The sequence below is a fragment of the Notamacropus eugenii genome, chromosome 2 (assembly GCF_028372415.1).
Source record: "Notamacropus eugenii isolate mMacEug1 chromosome 2, mMacEug1.pri_v2, whole genome shotgun sequence".
NCBI classification, from domain to species: domain Eukaryota; kingdom Metazoa; phylum Chordata; class Mammalia; order Diprotodontia; family Macropodidae; genus Notamacropus; species Notamacropus eugenii.
The window spans coordinates 272472974-272499243 of NC_092873.1; the positions used below are offsets into that span (position 1 = coordinate 272472974).

The window sequence follows — 26270 nt, forward strand, 5'->3', positions numbered from 1 at the left end:
AGGATGGTTTGGTATCCTGTTGTATGTCTCCTTAGTCATATCCACTGTCCTTCTGTTCAGTGTTATGAAGGTCAATTCAGTGCCTGAAATAAACCTGTCATACAAAGTAGCACAAAGGAGCTCCAACTTTTGCTAACTCTGTAATGACAGAAGAGTCTTTGTAATTTAAAGTGGTTAAGACGTTCTTATGAACAATGATGAAATGTGTGACTTTTGAAGAAATAGTGACATATTTGTCACTTTTTTATTTGTCCTAATCATTATGTAAGAGGTTTCTGAAGGGTCACTTTAAAGTGTAAAGACAACATTGATTGGCCCAAAGAAAAAATGGATGTATTGGGCTACTTTTTTAAATTCAGAGAAATTACAAAATACAACCTGCTGGAAAAAAACTCCCATTGTCATGTCAAAGGGCAAGGACATGTGTTTGCTGAGGACTAGACCGAGAATGAAATTCAGCATGGTGCAGTGGAAAGAACATTAGGTTTGTGAATCAGAAGACATAGAGTGGGTCTGGTGAGTCATGTGATCTTGGCTGAGTCTCCCTTAGCTTTGTGGAGCCTTAGTTTCCAAACCTATAAAATGAGGATGATAATCCTTCCTCAAAGGGGTACTATGAGTACCAAAAGAGATGAGGTAAGCAGCTGAAGGCAGACTTGGCATTGTAAAGCCCTGAAGTCAAATCCTGCCTTGGACACCTACTAACTGTGTGACTTCGGGCAAGTCATTAGATTCTTGGTCTCAGTTTCCTTATAAGTAAAATGAAGGTGACAATACCTTTAGGGGCTTGTTGTAAAAATCAAAGGAGATAATGTATGAAAAGCTCTTTCCAAACCTTTGAGCACTCTATTAACTATTATTGTAATTAATATAAGGCACTTTTGAATGGGGTTTCTAGGTTTACAATAGAAGTTACTATGAATTGAGATTGTCATTCTTTGCTGTCACAAGTAGGACTTCTAGAAAGAATGGTTCCAATTCTTTTCTGGTGATTTCACCTGTCTCATTCCTTCATAGTTTAAGTATAAAGCGAACTCTTAGTTATAGGTGAGTTCATGGATAACTCTGAAATTTGATTCTAAACATTGTTTCGACCTCTATAAAACCTGCTCAGAAATGCTACCAATGAGTGAATGAAAAAACATTTATTAGTTGTTTGCCAAATATAGGGCAGCTAGGTGACACAGTAGACGCAGCACTGGTCCTGGAGGCAGGAAGACTTCTCTCTCTAAGTTCAAATCTAACTGCAGGCACTTACTAGCACGAACAGGTCACTTACTGTGAGCCTGGGTAAGTCACAACCCTGTTTGCTTCAGTTTCCTCATATGTAAAATGAGCTGGTGAAAAAAATAGCAAACCACTCCAGGATCTTTGCCAAGTAAACCCCAAAAGGGGTCATAAAGAGATGGACCCAACTGGAACAACTGAATAATAACCACACCACATGTCCAGCACTGTGCTAGGTACTTGTATACAAATGCCTACCAAATGAGCAGCACTTAGTGATTTGAAGTTTATTCTTTTTTCTCTGTTACTCATCATTTTCTTCCGAAGAACTAAATGGGCAGTTAACTGGTCATAAGGAAGGCAGCAAGGAGAATGCACCTGCTGAACAAATACAAAAACAATAGTCAGGATTTAGCTGGATTTTCCAAAGTCCAAAGCTGGACTTTGCTATTGTAGTGGACTTGGTTTCTTCTCCTTTGGGCTGCCTTAGTGTTGAAGTAGCAATAATGAGAGTAACAGTTGGTATTTCTTTAAGAAATAGGATGAGAGCGAACTCCTTTTGAGAAGTAAGGCAAAGAACATTTGATTTGGAAATGGAAGATTTGGGTTCAAATCCTAGCTCTGCTAATAGCTATCTGGGGCGACCTTGGGCAAGCCATAGTCATTCTGAGTCTGTAAAGTGATAGAGTTGTACTAGGTGACCATGGTCTAAGAGCACTGGATTTTAAGTCAACATATGGGCTCAAATTCTGATTCAGCCATTTATTAGTGTTACCTCACTTACCTGAGCCTCAGTTTCCTTACCTGTAAGATCAAGAGGATTTTATTAGATTACCTCTAAAGTTGCACAATTTAATCAGTTATAAACCTGATAAACTTTTGATTCTTCATTAATTAACTTCTCATATTAATTGCTTTTAAACAGAGTTCTGCTCCCTGGAAAATTAATGAAATCGAGTGTTAAGCTTAATAAATGCCTGTTAAAATAAATTTATATAAGAAATTTGAATTTTTAAAGTGAGCTGAGATCTGAGGGCTCTTATTTATTGAGTACCTATTACATGCAAAGCCCTAGGTATACTTTTATGATAATGCCAAAATTCATTGGTTCCAGGCATGTGCAACTTTAGGCTATTTATATATTATTGTTCATATCAGTATTGTATACTGACTTGTTCTGTGCTCTAAAAGCAAATCATTGGATAGAAATATCTTAAAATGAACATTCATTTAAAAAGAATAAAAATTCTACCCTCTTCGAACTGCTTTCCAGAATAAGAACCTTCTGATCTCAGATCTGCCCTAAAAATTCAAGTTTCTTATATAAACTCATTTCAAAAAGCATTTATAAAGCATCTGCTCAAAATCTCACATGAACTTTCTTTTTGATTGTATTTTTTTAGAATTTATATTATTATTTTTTGGTTTCCCAAAGAACTTTACAGATATTATCTAATTTCATCCTCACAATAACCCTGAGAGGCAGATGCTATTATGATCATCTCTAATTTAAAGATGAAGAAACTGAGGCAGATGAAATTTAAATGATTTGCCCAAGGTCACACAACTAGTAAATGTCTGAGGCTAGATTTGAATTCATCTTTCTGATTCCAATTCCAATGCTCTATCCACAGTACCATCTAGCTGCCTTTCTCTCATATATCTTCATAGAAATTGCCTCAAACTATCTATCTGATTTCAATTGTTTCTACTGAAACACTCCAGAGGGGGATAAAAATTGTGACTCACTATGTTGCTTTTGAGTTCCATTAAGCTATGGTTAGGCCTTCCAATTTGATATAATTCTTTTTATTTTTGCACTGAGTACTATGGACTTGAAGGCAGGTAGGTGGCACAGTCAATAGAGTGTCAGCCTTGGAGTCGGTTTTTCCCTGAGTTCAAATCTGGTCTTGCTAGCTGTGTGAATAAGTCATTTAACTCTGTTTGCCTCAGTTTCCTCATCTGTAAAATGAGCTGGAGAAGGAAAAGGCAAACCACTCCAGTATCTTTTCCAAAAAAACCCAAATGGGGTCATGAAGAAATGGAACGAGGGCAGCCTCCTTTTGAGACGTAGGGTAAAGACCAATTCATTTGGAAGTGGAAGGCGAGTTCAAGTCCTGACTCTGCTAATAACTCTCTGGGGTGACCTTGCACAAGTTATAGTCATTTTAAACCTCAACTTCCTGCCTGTAAAATGAGAGCTGTACTAGGTGACTGGAGTCCAAGATCACTAGATTCAAAGTCAGGATGTGGCTGAACAATTGCGAACTTGTCGATGTGTAAACACAGCTTCCCCCACAGGAGGCTCACCATGAAGAACGAATATACCTAAAAGTATCCAAAGCAAGGATGGAAAATATAGAAAAAGAAGATTGCTTATTTATGTCTTGTACCGTTGGAGGCTCATCCGATCTCTCTGTCCCATGAATAGCACTATTAAAATTCAGCCGAGTTTTGTGGATTCTTAATGTGCATTTAGTTTACATCATAGCGTTGGCCTTAATACACCATTATGCTGTATGCTGTGAATGCTTATTAATAATAGCACACACTTGGTAATGTTCATGATGATACAGAATAAGTTGAAGTGTCTTTACATTATTCTTAATATAATAATGGTTCCTCGGGTTGCATACAGCTGTGAATACATATTAACAGCAGGAGCCCACTGTGAATTATGAATTTGTAACATGGAATCTTCAGAAAAAGTACTTACTGTGTATGGAAAGCAGTGGCTTTTTAAATTTCAATACTTTTGCGGGTTTAAATTGCCCATAGTAATAGTTTTAAAAAGAAAATATTACAGAGGTAATAGGTAAACAGAATGGGTTTCAGAATGATTGCCATGAGATCTTATTTTAAAGCTATTAAGTCATAAGGCCACAAGAGAAATTGAAAAAAATAACTTTTTTCTACTTGTGTAATGTGAGCGCAGTTCAAATAGAGTAAGATTAAAAGTGAGCTTGATGTTTATGCTATCCTAATGCTTACTACATTTTTTTATCTTTTATATTTCTTGACTGAGTGAGCTCAAGATTCATAGATTTCTTTATTATCCTATCAAGGTGTAATGTTGCTGGAACTAAGTTGTGCCTTCAAAAGGTTTTACAAACATGGATCTTGAATTTTAAAACAGCCTTTAAAAAAATTTCTTCAGGAAATCAAATTTGGTCATTGACATTACATACACAGATATATTTCTACCATCAGGAATATTTCCATGTTGCTTTGGAAAAGGAAATGTAATAGGTATGCTGATCAGTCAGCAAGTATTAAGTAGCTTCTGCTCAGTGCTAGGCACTATGGAGAACCCAAAAGAAGCTATCCACCATCCTTGTCCTTACCCAAAACGTAGCTGAATCTTTTGGGGTTCTTTTTTGTCTGAACCTGTGAGAGAATTCCTGATAAGGTACCTCACTTCACCAATGCAGATCAGCATCTCTAAATTATGCTCTTATTGAGTTACCAGGAAAGCAACAAGCCCATGGTGATACCATCAGTATGAGTCAGATGGAGAACTTGAACCCAGGCCTTCTAGACTCTAAGGCTAGCCCTCTGTCCACTATGACATACTGCCTTTTAATTGGGTCATACAGATCAAAAAATGGGACACAGTTATATGACATTTAATATGTAGACAAGGGATAAGTTATTTGGTGGAACACTATTTTTGTGTGTTGCTCATGAATGCATAGGAAACCAAAATGTATGTATGTATGTATGTTGGGGTTGTTCAGTCATTTCAGTCATGTCTGACTCTTTGTGATCCCATTCAGGATTTTCTTGTCAAAGATACTGGAGTGGTTTGCCATTTCCTTCCCCAGCTCATTTTACAGATAAGGAAAACTGAGGCAAACAAGGTTAAATGATTTGCCCAGGGTCACAGAGCTAGTAAGTATCTGAGGCTACATTTGAACTCCTGACTCCAGGTCTGGTTCTCTATCCACTGGACCACCTAAGCAACCCCTAAATAATCTATCTATCTATCTATCTATCTATCTATCTATCTATCTATCTATCTATCTATCTGTCTGTCTGTCTGTCTGTCTGTCTGTCCGTCCGTCCGTCCGTCCGTCCGTCCGTCCGTCCGTCCGTCCGTCCGTCTGTCTGTCTGTCTGTCTGTGTAGGGCAGCTAGATGGCACAGTGGACAGAGTGCCAAGTCTGGTGTCAGGATGACCTGAGTTCAAATCTGGCCCCAGACGCTTACTTGCTGTGCCCTGAAAAAGTCATTTAACCCTGTTGGCCTCAGTTTAGAGCTTGGTTAGACATTGAAGATGCCAAGGTCATCCATTGCATCTCAAGCCATCACCAATTGTCTCGACTCTGTCCTGCCACTGGACTATGATGACTCTGGATGAGAATGTGAGGCTGATGACATCGTATAATTTTGCCTCACTTAAATTCAATTTACACATGAATCAAAAGACATTTCCCATACCATTTTACCATTTTCATCTATCTCAAAGTCCTGTGGTGACAGGCAAGTGATGAAGCATACTGAAATCAGAACTGGACACACATTTTTCTGGAGTGACTGCAATGAAGGGGAGTGCCATGAAGTTGGTATAGGTTTTGCAATCAAAACTAATCTAGTCAACAAGCTGGTATGCCTGCCAAATAGTATATATAGTATATATACCTATATATTAAAATATTGTGTGAATAACAGGCTTATGACAATATGATTGCCACTTGTAGGAAAATTCCACACCACCATCATCAGTGCCTATGCTGCCACCATGATGTACCCTGATGAGGTCAAAGACTACCAGAAGAATTAATGTCAACAAATTAGAGCTCTTCTCTGAGGGGGAACAGTTTGTTGCTAACTTGGAGGGAAAATTGAGCCAACACAGTTGGCAACAGTGGAGCAGAAAAGGAGTGGGCAGCTTTCAGAGATTTGGTGTGGAATTCTCCATTTGCCCTTCTGGCTCAGAACACTCACAAACATCAAGATTGGTTTGGCAGAAATGATGGGGAAATTCAGAAGCTGCTAAATGAAAAATGAGAACTCCAGAGGATTTACCAGTAAGATAGTTCATCCATCTCTAAGAAGGCAGGATTTAACTCCATCAAAAGTAAAGTACAAGCAAATCTTAGAGAGATGAAGGCTTCTTGGCTTAGTAAGAAGGCATATGAAATTCAATTTTATGCTGATAGTAACAATCCAAAGCACTTTTGTGATTTCCTGAAGGCTATTTATGGACCGAGAGCCTATGGTGCATCACAACTTCACAGAGCCACATTGATTAGTGATGAGGACATGATCCTAGAGAGAAGGGCTGAATACTCACATAGTGTTTGCAACAAACCGTCATCAATCAATGCTGAAGCCATTAACTGTTTACTTCAGGTTTAAGTCAATCTCTCCTTAGCTGAACTTCCAACTGAAGAAGAGGTTTTGAGGGACATTAGGCTCCTTTCATGTGGCAAAGCACCTGGGGCTGATTCTACTCCAGCTGAGATTTACAAGGTAGAGGCTCCATTGCTCATACAAAAGCTGACTGAAATTTTTTAGGTTATATAGTAAGAGGAGGTTATCTCCCAGGAATTCAAGGATGCCCCCACTGTCCATCTCTATAAAGATAAAAGAAATAGATTATCCTGTGAAAATCACAGTGGGGTCTTTCTCTTAGGCACTGCTGGCAAGATTCTTGCCAGAGTCCCCCTTAATAGGCTGATCTTTCACTTGGAGGATGGTCATCTACCTGAGAGCAAGTGTGGCTTCAGAAAGGGTGGAAGAATGGTCAATATGGTGTTTGCTGCTTAACAACTCCAGGAGAAATGCCAGGAGTGGAAGAGAGGTCTGTATACAATGTTTATAGATCTGATCAAGGCCTTCGATACTGTTAGTCACAAGGACTTATGGAAAATTATGTCAAAATTTGGTTGCCCAGAGAAGTTCATCAGCATTATACATCAATCTCATGACAGCAAACTTGCCCAGGTTCTGTATAGTGGACAATGCTCTTGTGCCTTCCCAGTCACTAATGGAGTGACACAAGGCTGTGTGCTTGCTCCCATGACTTTTAGCATGATATTTTCACTCATGTTGTCAAATGTTTTGAAAGAGGATGAACATGGTATCAAGGTCAACTATCATACTGATGATAAATTCTTCAACTTGAAAAGCCTATAAGCCAAGGTCAAAGTGAGGGGAATGTTGGTGCATTATTTTCTGTTTACAGATGACTGTATACTCCATGCAGGCTCTAAAGCTGAGATGCAACAAAGCATGGATCAATTTTCTGCTGCTTGCTCTAATTTTGGCCTAACAATTAACACCACCAAAACACAGGTAATCCACCAGTCAGTACCACACCATCCATATGTGGAATTATTGGTTATAGCAAATGGAGAAGTTCTACATACTGTGGATAAGTTTATTTACCTTGGCAGTACACTTTACTGGGATGTACATATTGATAATGAGGTTGATGCATGCATTTCCAGAGCTAACTCAGTCTTTGGGAGGCTCTGAAGGAGAGTGTGGAAGAGAAGAGATATTAATTTGACTGACTACCAAACTGAAAGTCTACAGAGCCATTGTGCCCACCTCATTATTGTATGCCTGTGAAACCTGATAGTATACCAGCACCATGTCAAGAAATGGAATCACTTTCATTTGAATTGTCTTAGAAAGATTCTGAAGATCACCTGTCAGGATAAAATACTACATACTGGGATCCTTTCTTGAACTAAACTGCCAAACGTTCAAACTCTACTGCATACCATGCAACTGCAATTGACTGGCCATATTGTTCAAATGGCAAATGTTTGAATGTTTGCTTGCGAAAAAGACTATTTTATGGAGAACTCACATGGAGCAAGTGCTCACATGGTGGTCAGAAAAAGCAATAAAAGAATATTCTCAAGGTCTCTCTTAAGAATTTTGGAATTGATTGTATGACATGGGAGATACTGGCACAGGACCTCCCAACATGGCATACCCTCATCAGAGACTGGTGCTGTGCTGTATGAGCAAAGCAAATTTGTAGCAGCTCAAAAGAAACATAAGATGCACAAATTAGAGAATTTTCCCTAAATGTTCACAAAGACTATTTGTACCCAAGTTATGGTAGAACATTCTGAGCTTGCATTGTTCTGCTCAGTCACAGTCAGACACTATAACTTGACTCTCATATAGTGATGAATTTTTGGTCCTTTTCGAGAACATAGGACAACAATCAACCAACCAGGTATGTGTGTATATACATACATGTGTATATATACACACGTATATGTATATATGTATATTGCTGTTGTTCATTCTTGTCTGACTCTTTGTGACTTCTTTTGGGATTTTCTTGGCAAAAATGCTAGAGGGGTTTGCCATCTCCTTGTCTTGTGGATAAAGGCAAATAGAGGTTAAGTGACTTGGCCAAGGTCATACAGCTAGTGAGTATGATGCCACATTTGAACTCATGTCTTCCTGATTTCAGGCCCAGCGCTCTATCCAATGAGCTGCCTAGGACATACACAATGTATATAGATACAATACGCACCCACATATATGGGACATATATGTATAGATGCATGCGTGCATATTGTATGGTATATATACCTGTATATTAAAATATATGTATATATTACATATATATGCACATATATGCACATTACTAATACACATGGGCACTTGTTCTGCAATATATAATTTTAGAAGGTTGCTTGAGGCCATTCAAACTATCAACAAACATTTATTAAGTACCTACTATGTGCCACATATTGTGCTAGGCTCTAGAAGTGCAAATACAAAGAAGGAAACAGTATACTCTCAAGGAGCTTACTTCCAACAGAGGAGCAACAAGTACATATAACCAAATATGCAAAAGAATAATAACTAACATAGAGTGCTTACTATGTTCCTGATATGGTGCTACACAAATATAAAGATTCTAATACAAAGTAATTAAATGCAAGGTAGGTCAGGAGGAGTGGCACTAGTGATTTAGGGGAATCAGGAAAGGCTTTGTGTAGAAGGAAGTTGCATCTTGAAGAGAGAGTTTCTAGGAGGCAGAGGGGAGAGGGGACAGGGGCTGCCCAATGCAAAGAGTGAAGATGGAAAATAGAATATCACATGTAGAGAAAAAAGAAAAGCCTAGTTTGGTTGGATAGAAGATTGTGAGATGGGGAGTAATCTATAAGAAGACTGGAAAAATAGATTCAGGTCAGATTATTTAGAATTTCAAAAGCTAAACAAAGGGGTTTATGTTTTATCCTAATCCCAATAAGGAGCCACTGGAGTTTGTGGACTAAAGTAATGGCATGGTAAATGTGTACTTAAGGAATGTCACTTTGGCAGCAGTACAGAGACTAAATTGAAGTGCAGAGATATGCCTCAGGCATAGAGATTAACCAGGGGACCATTGTAGCAATCCCAAGACAGGTAATCAGCCTGCGAATTAAGGTGGTGATTGAGTAATTAGAGAGAAGGGCTTCGATTAGATAGAGTTTGTGGAGGTAGCAATAGTAAGATTTGTTAACAGGATGAATAGGAGTGAGAAGGGGACATAAGGAGTCAAGGCTAACACTCAGGTTACAAACTCACCCCTGACAGACATAGGGATATTCTGAAGAGGAGGGATTTTTGGGGAAAGACAATAGCTTTTCTGATAAACTTGTTGAATTTGAGATGTCTTTGGGAAGAGCAGTTTGGAATGCCCAATAGTCAATTGATATGATATTGAGACTCAAGGGACAGACTGATTATGGATATAAACAAACAAATAAACTAATGAACAAATGAATTAATAAATCAACCTGCGAGTCATCTGCATAGAGATGCTAAATAACCTCCTGGGAGCTAAGGAGGTCACCAAGAAACTATAGAGAAAGATGTAAAGAGGACCCAGAGTAACTCTTCAGAACTCTGTTATAACTCAGTGTTAGTGGGTATACTATGAATAACAAGTTGGTAAAGGGGACTGAGAAAGAGCAGCTGAATGGGTAGAGAAGAGCCAGGAGAGTGTAGTACCATGAAATCTCAGAGAGTATCCTAAAGGAGAAGATGGTCAATAGTATCATTCAGGAGCTCAGTCAAGGAGAGTAAGGGCTGATGTAAAAGTTGTAAGCATGTGTCCCACTTATATTTCAATAATGTTGAAACTCAACCTTACACCTGATAAAAAAACAGTGGAGATATCCATTGTCTTCCTATGACATGTAATCAAAACATAAGAGGACCCTGCTCAAGTTCTGTCAAAATGAATAACTATTACTGCTTTCTGGATATTTCCATAATGAACATAAAAAGATTTTCAAAGATCAGGGACACTTTGACTGGGAACTGATGACCGGAGGGGTGCAGATTAGAGTGTTTTTATCGCTATTCCTCACTGAATGGAAGGGATGCAGAAAAGGAAAAAGTATTTGTAAAGTAAACAGCTGGATAAGAAATTGCTGTTGGAAAATGGAATTAGGTTTTTTGAACCATGATTCAAAATATAAGAATGAGATAGTACAAAATCTAGCAGCTTCTGCCTTAAGGGATTGAAGGGCTTGCAGTATGATATTCCAAAAGTCAAAGGAACTAGGATTAAAACCAAGCATCACCTACCCAACAAAACCGAGTATAATACTTCGGGGGAGAAAAATGGTCATTCAATGAAATAGAGGACTTTCAATCACTCTTGATGAAAAGATCAGAGCTTAATAGAAAATTTGATTTTCAAACACAAGAATCAAGAGAAGTGTGAAAGTGTGAAAAGGTTAACAGGAAAGAGATATCATAAAGGACTTTCTAAAGCTGAACTGTTTAAATTCCTACATGGAAAGATAATATTTGTAACTCTTGAGAGTTTTCTCAGTATTTCGGTAGTTGGAGGGATTGCACACACATAAACACACACACACACACACTCATATATATGAGAGAGAGAGAGAGAGAGACAGAGAGCACAGGGTGAGTTGAATAAGAAGGAATGATATCTAAAAAAATAAAATTAAGGGGTGAGAGAAGAATATATTGGGAACAGAAAGAGAGAAATGGAGTGGGGCAAATTATCTCTTATAAAAGAGGCAAGAAAGACCTTTTTCAGTGGAGGGGAAAAGGGGGAAGGTGAGAGGGAAAAAGTGAAGCTTACTCTTTTCACATTTGGCTTAAGGAGGGAATAACATGCTCACTCAATTTGGCATGAAAATCTAGCTTACACTACAGGAAAGTAGGGGAGAAGGGGACAAGTGGGGTGAGGGGGATGATAGAAGGGAGTGCAAATGGGAGAAGGGAGTAACTAGAAGTAAACACTTTTGGGAAGGGACAAGGTCAAATAAGAGAATAGAATAAATGGGGGACAGGATAGGATGGAGGGAAATATAGTTAGTCTTATACAGTATGACTATTATGGAAGTCTTTTGCAAAACTACATATATATAGCCTGTATTGAATTGCTTGCCTTCTTAGTGGCGATGGGTGGGGAGGGAACAAGGAAGAGAAGTTGGAACTCAAAGTATTAGGAACGAATGTTGAGAATTGTTTTTGCATACAACTGGGAAATAAGAAATACCAGTAATGGGGTATAGAAATCTATCTTGCTCTACAAGAAAAGTGAGAAGATGGGGATAAGAGAAGGGAGGGGTGTGATAGAAGGGAGGGCAGATTGGGGGAAGGAGTAATCAGAATGCAAGGTGTTATGGGGTGGGAGAGGGGAGAGATGGGGAGAAAATTTGGAACTCAAAATTTTGTGGAAATGAAGGTTGAAAACTAAAAATAAATAAATAAACATTAAAAAAAAACAAACCAAAATATAAGAACAATTGGTTCCTGACCAAAAGAACCAGTAACAAAGGCAACTTAGAGCCCAAGATACTAATGTACTTTATGGGTGTCTTGGAAATCATTAAAAAAGTTTTTAAACTAAAAAATATGGTAGAGGGAGAAAACTGCCTACATATTATCTGCCCAAGTCAAACAACATAGAGGGTAGTTTTAGTTCAGAACTCCTGGTTAGTTGCCTAGAACTAAATTCAAGAAAGAAGATAGTATTAAAATTTATGGCCTCAAATATCCAAAGTTTAACTAACAAGCAAGAAGAATGAGATATCTTAACACAAAGAAACTAATTTATTCTAATAAGTAGGACTTGGTGGAATGAAAGCTAAAACTTTAATATAGAATAGGAATACCTCATTAAAAATAAAAGCAGGATAGCTGGAAGGAAGGATGGGAGGATTGGGTATTCAGAAGGTAGACTTGTGTACCTCTGTAAAAGAAATTCAGGGATTGGTGGAGAGAAGTATGATGGATGGCACTTGGGTGAAAATCAATGGAGGAAGAAACGGAAATGATTTTGTAAAATGATTTTGTACTTGGAATATGCTGCAGAACACTTGGATCCAAAGAGGAAGTAGATGAATTCAGGAAACAGTTCATAGGTCTGACACAGAGATGTGAGGTAATAGTAATGAGAAATGTCAATTAAATGTAGAAGAACTGACAAGGAGAAATTTTATTCTAGGTCTTATTCTCACCAACAAAGAGGAAGTTATTGAGATGAAAATTATAGAAAGCAATAGGAACCATAGGGTAGTGGATAGAACATGATGCAATGCAGCAGTCTCCAGTGTAGACCTCAGAATCTTTGGGGATTCCAAGTCCCTTTGAGGGTTATCCACAAGGTTAAAACTGTTTTTATATTAATACTAAAACATTATTTGCCTATTAAAATACTTCCCCTCTTTTGAACTATGTATCTATGTAAGGCTGGATTCTCTTCATGTACTCAACAAACATATCAAAACATATTGAATGTAGAAGCAGATATGAGAATCTAGCCATCTTCTAAGAAACTAGCAAAAATATGTAAAACAATTCCCTGTTTCTCACCAAATTGTTTTCCTTTTGGAAAATATAGTGTTTTTTTTCATAAAAACATGTTATTTATGTTAGCAAGTAATAGATTTATTATTGTAATTTTAAGTGAACTAAACATTTTAAAATATCTTAATATCATATATAGTAGATATTGATAGCTCTAACTCATATAAATAAAAGCTTTGGGGTTCTGAATAATTTTTAAGAGTATAAAGAGAGCCTGAAACAAAAGAGTTAGAGATTCTCTGGTATGATGGATAGAACTCTGGATAAAGCACAAAACTTAAGAGTCAGGAAGACCCGAGTCTGAAGATCTCAAACACTTATTAGCTGTGTGACCATGGGCAAGGCACTGAATTTCTCTCAATCTCAGTTTCCTCCTCACAGGGTTGTTGTGAGGATCAAATGACATAACACAGATAAAGTGCTTTGTGTTACAGAGCTGTAAAAATGATAGTTATTTTTGGAGGACTGTGACTACTCCCTCCTAGAGGCTGTGATCAGAAAAGACAGTCAGTCATAGTTTGATGTGCGTGCCCTCCAGATTTGAGGACAGTCATCTGAAGGGTTTAGAGGACGGATAGGCAGAATCTCACGGATTCAAAAATCTACAGGGAAAGTCATCCTAGGAAGGAAGGGAAGGTCTCAGGATTGAAATTCTGAAGACACAAAGGGAAATGATTCTGATAAGTAACACAAATGGGAATTATCTCAAAACACTCATGTATATATACATGGAACTTAGCAACTCCCTTAAATTTTGAAATATTTACAAGATATTTTACAAAAAGAATTAATATTTTTATTTAAAAGACATGTGACAGAGGATGAATATAAGGGTATGGTGTGGTCCTGTAAAAATAGTGCTAAGAGTATTAAAATTCAGGATGAGCTGAGCCTGGAAAGGAAAGTCCCAAGGGTGGGGAATCTGTGGCCTCAAGGCCGCATGGGCCCTTCTAGGTCTTTGGATGCAGCCTTTTGACCTAGTCCAAGTTTTACGGAACAAATGCTTTTATTAAGGAGATTTCTTCTGTGAAGTTTGGATTCAGCCAAAGGGCCACACTTGAGGACCTAGAAGGCTACATGTGTCCTGGAGGCCACAGATTCCCCACCCCTGGTAGGACAACATAATAATTTTTTATTTCTTTCTGTTTTGTTTGTTTGTTTTTAACAAGTGTTGTTTGTTCAAAGATCTGAGTCAAAGAAGGAATGGAACCTCTGCTTGGCATGGATGGGACAATGACAACTGATCACTCAGAGAAGGCCACACTGCTTATTTTGTTTCTGTTTGCTTCACCAAGGAGAATGACCTTAGTCCTGGAACTGAAAGAACAAAAATGACTAGAAGGTGGTTGATAGCCAAAAAAAGTAAAGAGATAGTAAGAGGGGACCTAGCTGGCCTTGATGAATTCAAGATACCTGGCCCAGACAAATTACTTCTTTTGATATAGAAAGAACTGTCAGATGTCACTGCTGAAACCTGAGAGATAAGATGAAAATTCAGGGAAAATGGGAGAAGTACCACTGGACTGGAGAAGAACAAAGATTCCAGTTTCCAAGAAAAGAAAGAGAAAAGTCTGCAAAGGGCAGACTAGTAAGTGACAGATTCTCCTGGGGAAATTCTAGAATGGACCATTAAAGAGGTGGTTAGGAACCATCTGGAAAAGGAAGTGACAGTTACATAGAGCCTGCCTGGCTTCTTCAATAACAGGTCCTGCCACACTAACCTTGTTATTTTTTTAAACATTATTGCTATACTTATAGAAGAGAGAAATGCTTAAGTTATAGCTTACCTCAATTTTAGCAACACACAATAAAATATCACCTATTTTTATGGAGAAGTTAGAGAGGGGGAAAGAGATGAGAACTCAAAAATAATGCATTTTGATGGGTTCAAAACAGTTTAAATGTCTGGACTCAAAGAGTAGTTGTTCATGGTTCAATATCAGTGGAGACCCACAAGGTTCTATCTTAAGTGACAGATGTATATGTACCTGCATGCATACAGTTGTCTACATATATTTATATACATATTGGCAAACACACATATATGTACACACATATTACATGCACACAATACATACACATACATAACCACTAGGTGGTACAGTAGAGCGTTAGACCTGGAGTTAGGAAAATTTGAATTCAGATCTGACTTCAGACACTTACTCTGTGATCCTGGGCAAGTCACTTAGCCTCTGTCAGCCTCAGTTTCCTCATCTGCAAAATGGGGATAATAACAACTCCAACCTAGTAAGATAAAAGGAAGGCATGGGAGCTGAAAAGTCCAAACAGAAAGTACAACTATTGCAAGTTTTTAGGACATGACAGCAATAGAAAAAACACATTTATTAGGAATGTGGTTGGGATTATGAGGGAGAGGACAATTTTTTGAAGAGAATAGCTTAATTTAAGCCAAAATATAGCTCAGTTTCTGAGATCATGTGGCAGTCATCATTTCATTTTTCATGTTTTTCTTTTTTTATTAAATTAATTTATTTTTAGTTTTCAACATTCAGGTCCATAAACTTTTGAGTTTTAAATTTTCTCTGCCTCCCTCTCTTCTCCCCTCCCCAAGATGGCATGCAATTTGATATAGGCTCTACATATACATTCATATTAAACATATTTTCACATTAATCATGTTGTAAAGAAGAATCAGAACCAAGGGAGGAACCATGAGAAAGATGAAACAAAACAAAGTTGTCATTTCCAAAAGAGGAAGTTTAATTACCTTAGCCAACATTTATTAAGCACTTCCTAAGTTAAAGATGACAGGCAATATGACATAATGAAGAGACATCACTGGAGTCAGTGAGAACTGAGTTCAGTTCTTGCCTCTGACACGTACTAGCTGTGTGACCATGAGAAAGTTGACTAACTTTACAGAGTGTCCTCAGGTTACTACTCTCTGAGATAAGATTAGAAACTTTGCAGCTAATGGAAGGACTTCCCACATCTAGAATTCTCCAAATAGATGAAATCAAAAGCCTTAACTGACTACTCTTCCAAAAAAAATTGAGTATAGTTTATATACATGGTTAGGTAATAAACAAAGCAAAAACATTCCTCCTTTTCAGACCACTCATCTTTACCACCACCACCACCACCACCACCACCACCACCACCACCACTACCATCATCAACACCATCATCAACTAGCACATATGTAGCACTTTGTGAAGCACAAAGTTATGTTATCTCATTTGATCCTCAAAACAACCTTATAAGTGCTGTTATTATTTTTACTTTACAGATAAAGAAGCTAGGGATGACAAACAATAACTGAATTGTTGGGATTCATGAAGCTATGACAGCAGGCATCTTCATTTAGAAAGGTATATGATATGTCTATGCATGTTATATATATTAATATGATAATGTGTCAAGTATTTTAGGAGGTGCTGACATGACAGCTTTGCCTGAGCCCTCATTCTTTTCCCCCATAAAAATCCCTCCACTCCAAATTTTGATTATTTTTCAAGACTCACCTTAAATATCACTTTGAAGACTTCTCTGTCCTTCCCAGCTGAAGTGAGCTTTCTTTCTGAATAGCACACTGTGAGATTGATATGGCTTTTATCATATGCACCCTTGAAGTGTAGTTATTTGTGTATATGACATATCTTGGGAAGCTTTTAAAAATATCCCTGAGGCTCAGTTTCCTCATGTTTTTAGGTGCAGAATTGGAAGGGAGGGAAGGAAAAGACCAATGTGTTTTCTCAGATGAAAGAGAAACTTCAACTCCCTAGTCTCCTGGGTGTAAAGAAACATTATTGGAATATTAGGGGACCTGAGTACAACAAAATATGGATGTCTAACTCTACCCACCCCCAACACACATACACACAAATACCCCAAAAGGCAAAGTTAAAACTTTTGCTACTGTGAGCCTTATTTAGCTCATCTATATAAAACCTTTGGGGAAAAGTCCCTAGTACTTCTCCAATGCTGCCCAAGGAAGAAAGATATTGGCAGTATACTAAGAAACTGGTAAACATCCTCCAGGCTCCAGGGCTAAGAGACCTATTGGTTTAGAACTTGTCTCCAAACAGGAGCTCTGGGCAGAATTTCTGACTTCACAAAAAGTAGGATCTCACACTTTGTCTCCAGTGAGCCTACAATTCTTTCAGCTAATAAATTTTAATTCTGCAAGCCTCTCTTTAAATAGGAGGTACATCAATCCTATATTTGTCTAAAAGCCATAAAAGCTTATCAGTACCTAAGTAACCCTTATGTGTTTATTTCTACTTAAATCAGTTAATCTGATTTACATTCCTCTTTTTTGAAAGAAGCTCTTTTTTTCCTGACTCTCTTTGAAATTGATATAGTTTAAATCTTCTCACAAAGGAGTCTCTGAGTGGTAACTTACTTCTTTTTTCTGACTGCCAAGAGATGCCTGAAGAGAAGCCAAGAATAACAAATTAGAGGAAAGAAATTCACATCAATGATTTATTCCCACTTATAAGCCACCTTAAAACCCCAGAGCTGTGTGTGGCTGGAGGAAGACAATATCATAGAGAGACCAACCAGTCTTCCATTCCAAAAACTGCTAGAAGGTCTAGACTGTAAGCTGGTGAAAGAATGGTTGCAGCTGTCCATGGTCCTAGGGCCTGGGCCTTGCATAGGCATGTGCTCACTGGTACTGAGACTAGTTGACATTCTGTGATGTGTCATGACCACTAGTGTCTTTCCTTTTCTGAAATCCTCCAAATACAATATATGGAGGCAGATTACATTTCTCAGTTATTTGAAATGGCAAACTGGATTATTCATAAAACCATAGACTAAAATGGCAGAATCTGACATATGGAAGATGTTTTAGAGGTCACAGTCCAAATTATAGGAATCCCTTCTGTAATATCTCTCATCTCCATCCTCTGCTTGAACTTCTCATATTAGGTCTTCTTTTGTCAGGGAGCTAAGTTTTTTTTGAGGAAGACTGTTCTGATATTTGACAACTCTAGTCCACAGATTCATAGTTCTCATCTTCTTATGGAAAATTTCCTCTAGTGAGTGAATCCCAATCTCTTGGATCTACTTGGTCTAGTGCAACTAAAGTTCTTTTCACTGTCATAGTGGATTCATTCAGATGGCAGGGTTCCCAAGTTTAGCAGTGGTATGGTACAGGAAGTTTCCATGGATACTGGTTAGGAAGGATAGGATCATTTATGACCATTCCAATCAGGCTACAAGTCAAGAGAGTCAAGAGTCAAGAAAGTAATATTTATTTTTTAAAATTTCAGGTGTGTCATCAGGATAGTCCCAAGGACTGTTTGGGTGAAGATATCTGTGTTTCTTTTTCTTATAGTCAGTCCCTCTTGTTGACATCATATCATCATAGGAGGCAGAGTAGCATAGCAGGGAGTGGTAGGCCTAGAATTGAGAGAACTTAGGTTCAGATCCCTCCTCTGACACGAGCTGTGTAACTTTGCATGCTTGTATTCACTCTTTACTTCAGTTTCCTCATCTATAAAATGGGGATACCAGTAGTTGTCCCACCTTACAGGGTTGTTATGAGGCTGGCATGAGATAAGGTACACAAGGTCTAACTAAATGTCAGTTAAAATTCATATCATAAAATACCAGTCATTTAGTTTCTGATCCTTTGCCTTCTCTCCTTGTTATACACTGATTCAGTGAGTGATATTTCTTTCTGAGGATTCTTTACCAGCTTGGTCTTGCAGCCCAAATGCAGCATAATTCCCTCTGAAGGCAACAGTATAGATCTGATTTATTCAAATTCAATCAGTGAGAGTTAATGAATTTCTAAGGGCCAAAAGATCGATTGTGTTCTATTTTTATTTAATTAATCTCATGCTGTTTTTTCTTTGCCTTTTTTTATGGATATTTTAAAATATTTTAGTGTAACACATTTGTGGAGCTTTTTTCCTATAAGATGATTTTTTCATATGTGAGTATGAAAAATATGAATAGTATTATCTATATAACTGTTGTTTAGATGTACACTAGTTGTATAACTAGTTAATAGTTGGATAGATGATACTATAACACAGTCTCTACTAACTTTTGACATTCATAGCTTTATATGTATATTAAAAGTGTGCACAATAAGACCTCTGGTTAATTGAGGTCTATTAGGATAATAGGACAATATAGCATGTAGGCAATGTATTGCATACAGCGCCAGGCCTGGAGTCAGGAAGATCTGAGTTGAAATCTGGCCTCAGACCCTTACTAGTTGTGTGAACCTGGGCAAGACACTTAACTCCATATGCCCCAGTTTCCTCATCTGTAAAATGAGCTGGAGAAGGAAATGGCAAACCATTCCAGGATCTTTGCCAAGAAAACCCCTAATGGGGTCAGGAAGCGTCAGACACTACTGAAGTAATTGAACAAAAATTAGGAAAGGCCTTAGTGTGTTTGTGTTGGTTAGATTGGATAAACTATAGGAGAGGAGTAAAAAGGGGACTGGATAAAGGGGAATTTAGTTGAGACTGCCTCCCTGAGTGTTTCTATGGCAAAGGGAGTGAACAGAATCTACAGGAAAAGTTATGGTGACTAGGTCCCCAATGGCTAATGATTCCTGGAAAGAGATTGATTATATTGTATAGTAACAGTCCTGAGGAAGATTTTTAAAAAGGGTCTTTATTACTTTCTCAGCTGAATTACTCTAACAGCTTCCTAAGTGACGACTGCCTATCCTTCCATATCTCTTTCTGTCCCATTCTTCCTAAATCTGCTCTTTGTCTTCCATTCACTCTGTCTCCCTCCTCTTTATCCATTACCCCTTTTCTCTTTTCACTTTCCTCCCTTTGAAATATTGATGCTCTGGTGTCCCAGTTCAACTTTATGTTGTCTTCTATCCTTTAATTGTCTGGTTCTCCTCATTCTGTCTTAACTCATGCCTTGCCAACCCTAACCCTGAATTAACCATCATCTCTTTTCTGTGTGCTACTAAATGCCAGGGGAAGAAATCACACAACTATGTTAATGAGATCCCTCTACCAAGGTATACAGGCAGCTAGGAGGTGCAATGGGAAAGTTCTGGGCCTAGAGTCAGGAAGACTTGAGTTCAAATCCAGCCTCAGACATTTATTGACTATCTGATCCTGGGCAAGTCACTTAACCCTGTTTGCCTCAGCTTCCTCATCTACAAAATGAGGTGGAGAAGAAAATGACAAACCACCCCAGTATCTGTGCCAAGCACACCCTGAAAAGGGTCACAAAGAGTCTAACATGACTGGAAATGTCTCTACAACAGCAAAAACTATGTTTTCTAATCTCAGCTGGGCCCCTATGATACATGACAAACCCTTAATCCTTCCCTGTCTGACTTTCTATCACATGCCTATTCCTTCCTTAAATCCCATATTCTACTGTTTCTCAGCAGGGGCTCGGTTCCTTCCCTGATACTACCAACACGCAAGTCTTCTTTATCCTTAAACAACATTCACTCAATCCTGACATTCCCCAAAACTATCACCTTCTATTTCTCTTTCTTTTTTAATAGCCAAAACCCTAGAAAAAGCCTATCTCTGCCTCTATTTCCTCACCTCCTACTCACTTCGTAACTCATAATACTCTGACTTCTCACCTGTCTGGAATGGCTCTAAGTGATCCTGCAGTTGCCAAATCGAAAGAACTTCTTTTCAGTCATCATTCATCTTGACTTCTTTGTAGCACTTGTAGAACCTGCTCCTCCTATGAATGCAATCTGCTCTTGGTCTATGTGCCCTCTCCTAATTCGTCTATCTTTTTGACTGATGTTTTTTAATAAGATCTATATGTATAAGTTGCTAAGTGTGGATGTTTCCTGGGGCACTGTCCTGAGTCCTCTTCTCACTTTAAATTTGCTTTCTTGGAGCTGTTTCTGGTAGACTTGGATCTTGGTAGCAATGCAAGGACTTAAAAACATTTCCAGTGGTCTTTTAAGGCAAAATGCCGTCAACATCCAGAGAAAGAACTGTGGAATTCAATCCCAGAATATAGCAGACCATTTTTTTTTTGTCTATCACGTTTTGGTTTGTTATATGATTTCTCCCACTCATTGTAATTCTTCTACATAGCATGACTATAGTGAAAAAGTATTTAATAGGAATGTATGTGTGGAACCTATATAAAATTGTATGCTATCTCAGGGAGGGAGGAGGGAAGGAGGGGGAAAAAATCTAAGTTATATGGTAGTGATTGTAGAACACTGAAAATAAATAAAATTAATATAAAAAAATAAATTTGCTCTCTTGGTCCCATCAAACTCCATTGATTTATTTATTTATTATCTCTAGGCCAATTACCCTCCAATCTATACACCTAGGACCTCAACTCTCTCTCTTAACTTCCACTCTTCCATCACCAGAAAATTGCTGGACATCTCCATGTGAAAGTCCCACAAACATTTCGAATTCAACATGTCCAAAATGAAAGTTGTAATCTTTCCTCAAATACCTTCTCTTCCCCCTATCTTCTCCATTTTTATTAAGGGCAATGCCATTTTAAAAGTAAGCCAGATTTGCAATCATTCTTTATTCTTTGCACTTACCCTCCATATAGAATTAGCTGACAGGTTTTGTCATATGTACCCCCAGTCTATCTCTCACACCTGTTCTCTTTGGTCACACTGTCACCATCTTACTTCTGGCCCTCATTGCCTCTCTCCTGGACTTGTTGAAATAGGCCTGTTTTGCTATCTCAGCTTCCAGTCTCTCATTTTCAATCTACCCTCCTCACATTTGCCAAAATATTCCTCTTAAAGGATAGGTATGACCATGTTACTCTCCTTTAAGAAGCTACAGTGCTATTGCCTCTAGGATTAAATGCTAACTCCTTTGTTGGTATTTAAAGCTTTTCACTGTTTTTCTCCAGCTTACTTTTCCAGATTTACTTCATATTACTCTCCTCATATTTAACATTTTAGTCAAACTGGCCTACTCACTACTCTGTGCAGTATTTTATCTCTTCCTTCTATGTTTTTCTTCATACTGTTGTCATATTTCTAGCATCCTTTCTCCTTACCTCAACTACTCAGAAAACTTAGCTTCTTTAAAGTATCACCTCCTATATAATACTTTCCATGATCCTCACAGCAGTCAATACTACCTTCACCAAAATTATCTTGTCTTTACTTATATGTGTACATTTTTATCATCTCAGAAGAATGTAAGTTTCTTTTTTACAGCTCCTTGGCACCTAGAGCTATACTTGTGTTTAGCAGGCACTTAGTAAATGCCTGTTGTAATGAGTTTAAAGAATTTTTATTACCTATGTTCCCTAGATTCAAGATTTAGAGCTAAAGGAGACCCTAGAGGCTATCAATTCCAACTCTCTCCTAATTCATATGAAGAAACTAAGGCACTAATACCTTAAGGAACTCGCCCAAGGTCATGCAGCTAGTTAGCATAAGGCAAGATTCAAACTCAGGCATTCAAATGAGTGTGCTCCACATATTATCCATTCCCCCACAACCTCCAACACCCCCCCCCCCCCCCCAGCTCAGAATTACAGATACACAGAACTGGACATTTGGACAGGCCTTCTGAGGACGAATCTTTTTAATCCAACCCATACCTGCATATGAATTCCACTATATCATCCGTACATAATTGTCATTCATCCTTTGTTTGAAGTCCTACTGTGAGGGGACACCCCCCACCTCCGAGACAACCCACTTCACTTTAGAATAGTTCTTATTGTTAAAATTCTTTTCATCTGTCCCTTGACTCAAGAAGTACATTTGATTCAAAAGAGGTTTAAACAATACATTGCCACAGACAATACCCATGAGTTATTTTTCAATTAGAACATCTATCCTCCACAGCCTGTGATATAGTGACAGACAGTAAAGGAATTAATGCTTTCATTCAAAGTGATTTGATTTTTAGCAGTATCACCTCCTTGGGGTAACTTGCACCCATGGCATTATGTCTTCTAAATGGAGACCAAGAAAACGACCCTCCAACCTCTACAAATAAATAAAAAAAAAGGTCTGAAATTGTTTCATTTAGACTCTGAGGGTTTTTTTTTTAAACTTAAACAATTTTACTTAGGCAATTTTCCTTTCCCAAATACCTCTGACTTTGGGGATTTGCATAAGGCTTCTAGACTCTGGGGCTCTATTTCCTTGCCTGTTCTCACACTAATTATTTTTAAAAAACACACTTAAAATTGCTCTTTAAGCGCTAAGTTCTTAGTAGATTTATGGATTCAATAAAAAACGGCGCCTCTTCAATTTTTCAGGGCTTGTCCTGATTTATAGGGGCTTTGCTGGCACAAAAATTAGATTAAAAATTTTATTGAATCTTGTCTGAAATGCTTAAACTTGAAGCAAGGTTTTGAGCTCAAAAACACATTGCCTAAATCCTCTCTTTGGATTTGGGATTTGAGAAGATGGAGTCTGTAAGTACTGACCAGGGGACTGGTATTTCCTGGGACCCAGTGCCTTTGCCTCCCTTCCTGGAGGATAGACTACCAGAGTGCTTATCATATTCCAAATCTCATCAGGACATGACCATGCAGCTTGGATAGTTTAAAGCTTCTGCGGCTTGGCCACCTTCTGTTGTAGATAACAGTTTGAATTTCCCAGGCATCCTGCAGTTAAGCTGAACCACTCACTCATCAGTGGGAGTCATAGGGGAACTTAGCAGGCAAGTCTGGAAGGCCTTGTTTGTCAGAGCTCAGAATTCAAATTTCTGGGCCATAGCCTCCTGTAGATCTAATCATAGCCTTTCTCTGCTTGGTCATGATTTTTCTCATTCTGTCTCAGTTTGGTCTCACGAAGTCCAGTAGAGCGTCATACACCTGAATGAGCATAGAATCAGAACAGCAATTAGATGGTGGAGAACAGCAAACTCAGGGAGCTTTCCCTTTCTCTTTTGTTTAAATTCAGAAATTCTTCTAGGCTTTCACTTGCAGGATGATCAAGACCCTCCAGTTGCTACCCTCCAGTCGCAGGCTACCAGCAAAGTATGGAATTGGTTTCATTACCTTGTGAGATTTCTGGCTACAGTGACTCGTGCCAGGATGATGTTATTTGCTTCCTGTGATTTTCCTACTATGCAGGTGGTTGGATATGTGTGTATATATATATATATATATATATATATATATATATATATATATATATATATATATATATATATATATATATATATATATATAAAAGAAACTATTTTCAGAAATGTCCTAAAATCATATCACCTCTATTGGATTGCCTAAGGTAATAGGACACTCAAGATAAGGGCAGGGGGAGGAGGGGTTGATGTCTTCTATCAGTTCTGATAGAGAGGTGCTGAGATATCAATCAATTTTAAGCATCAATAGGTCTTGTTTAAATATCTGTATGTCATGGGGTCTGGTATAATTGTAGTTTTATGAAGTTTTTTTTAAACTGAGGAATGAGTTATTATAAAACAGACCCATCTATCCCAAGGTATATTGATCAATTAACACTAAATTTCAGTTTTATGTAACACACTTCTAAATAGATTTTTAAATGTAAGGAATATTTAACACAAGAATCATTAAGCAGAGATTTTTGAAAATCGAATTCTTTTGTTTTCTATGTTATATTCTCTCTCCAAGGGGGAAAAGAGTTATCTCTACTCTTCCATCCAAATCACGACAGATTGGATTCTTAATAGGTTTCTTTTTTAGTCAAGTAGACCCTTTAGCAATCACTGTGACCAGTACTTGAACAAATGATGAATGTAAAAGTATTTATTAATTGATTAAGGATGGGGAAAGACCCATATGGAAGATGCTGGGAAGCCAATATGGAAAGGCATGATTGAAGTATGTGCATCAGACATTCTGTAACTGCTTCTGGTTTGCTAACCACGTGATAAAGAGACAGGTTAGTAATTTGGCCATGTAGTAGAACTAGGATGCATTCAAAAGAAATTAGCAAAGGTGAGATCCTTTGTTTTACTTTGTCATTTTCCTATCTAGTTGCTATTTGGGTAAGAGACAAATAATATTGAAAAAGGAGAGAGACTTTAGGCTCTCATCATTCAAAGCCAACATGTAGTCTAGGAATATGGGCCTCTGTTTTCTGGTTCTTTGCATTTGTTCTGGTCTGCTGTTTGGTGAAATAGTTTGGAGATGATTACGACCTTTGAAATTTCTGGAGAATGAGTCAGTAAGAGTATGGAATCTGGAGTCTATGTTGGGGTTTACCAGAAATCATATGGTAAGAAGAGAAATTGCTAATGAACTGCTTGATCCTGTCCAGTGGTAGCAAAGTAGAAGACTTCTCCAGTAATTGTCCATGATGTAGAAATGAATTTGGTAGGTTGAATGCTATGTAGAACCTTCATTAAATATGAGTCCACTCTTTGCAAGAACCAAGGTGTTTTGGGGGAGAGTGTGCCCTCTGGTGCTAGGAAACATTTGTAATTTTTTTCCTACTACATCCCTTTGTAAGATGTAATTGGTTTTAATTGGTTAAACGAAACTGGATTGCTAATTACTAGTAGTTAACATGAGGGGAGCACACCAGAATGGGGTCTCCAGCTGGAATCATTAGAAAAAATCAGCTTCTCTCTGTAAGAAAAGGTCTAGAGTAAATCATTACACATTTATTAAAAACACTAGGACTTATACTAGGAGCTGAAGATACAAATACAAGCAAGACAGATAGTCCCTGCTCTCAAGGATCTTATATTTCAATGGAGGAAAACAATGCATAACAGGACCTAGGGAGGGGGAATGTTACACTTCTGGTACCATGGTTTGAGAATGGCTGGAAAAGGACAGGGAAGCCTAGTTCCAGATAAGATACAATAGAAATTCACCTGTTGGAGTTCAGCAAACCAAGGGCAGAGTCCAAGGTTCTGGTGGGTAGAGGATGAGAATGACAACTGCCGTTCAGGCAGCATGGCTTAGAAATGCCTTGGACTAGCAAGATATTTGTTCCCACTCAATTATATATCTCAACAAGTCAGAGTGTGAAGAGTTCTACATCACCAGTTGCTACAAAATGGAAATCTAATTTAAAGAAAATATATTTCCACTCAGAGTTTTTATAAAATCTCTTGGCAAGGTTTGTGCTTAGTTTACATACTTTCTCAAACTTCAGTGGCATTTTATGTTGACAAGTGAGACATTTTAAGCTCCATTCTCTTCTTTGAGTCTAATCAAATTAGTATCCATTAGTGTTATTAACTGTTATTATTAATATTCATTAATACTCTAGATCTAATACTGTTCTAGATACTGTGAAGGACATACTAGTTTCATGCCCACCCTGTTATATTCCCACCATGTGCTGAAAAT

The 26270-nt window shown here is 37.9% G+C and overlaps 1 long non-coding RNA gene across 1 annotated transcript in view; it reads left to right on the forward strand.

Annotated features, from left to right (window-relative positions):
* Positions 1–11924: 11924 nt before the first annotated feature.
* Positions 11925–26270, forward strand: part of LOC140527271 (uncharacterized) — a 196501-nt gene continuing 182155 nt past the window's right edge. Inside the window, exons 1-2 of the long non-coding RNA XR_011974741.1 lie at positions 11925–14631; positions 16294–16375. This is a non-coding gene — a long non-coding RNA (uncharacterized lncRNA). The remainder of the gene's footprint in view (positions 14632–16293; positions 16376–26270) is intronic.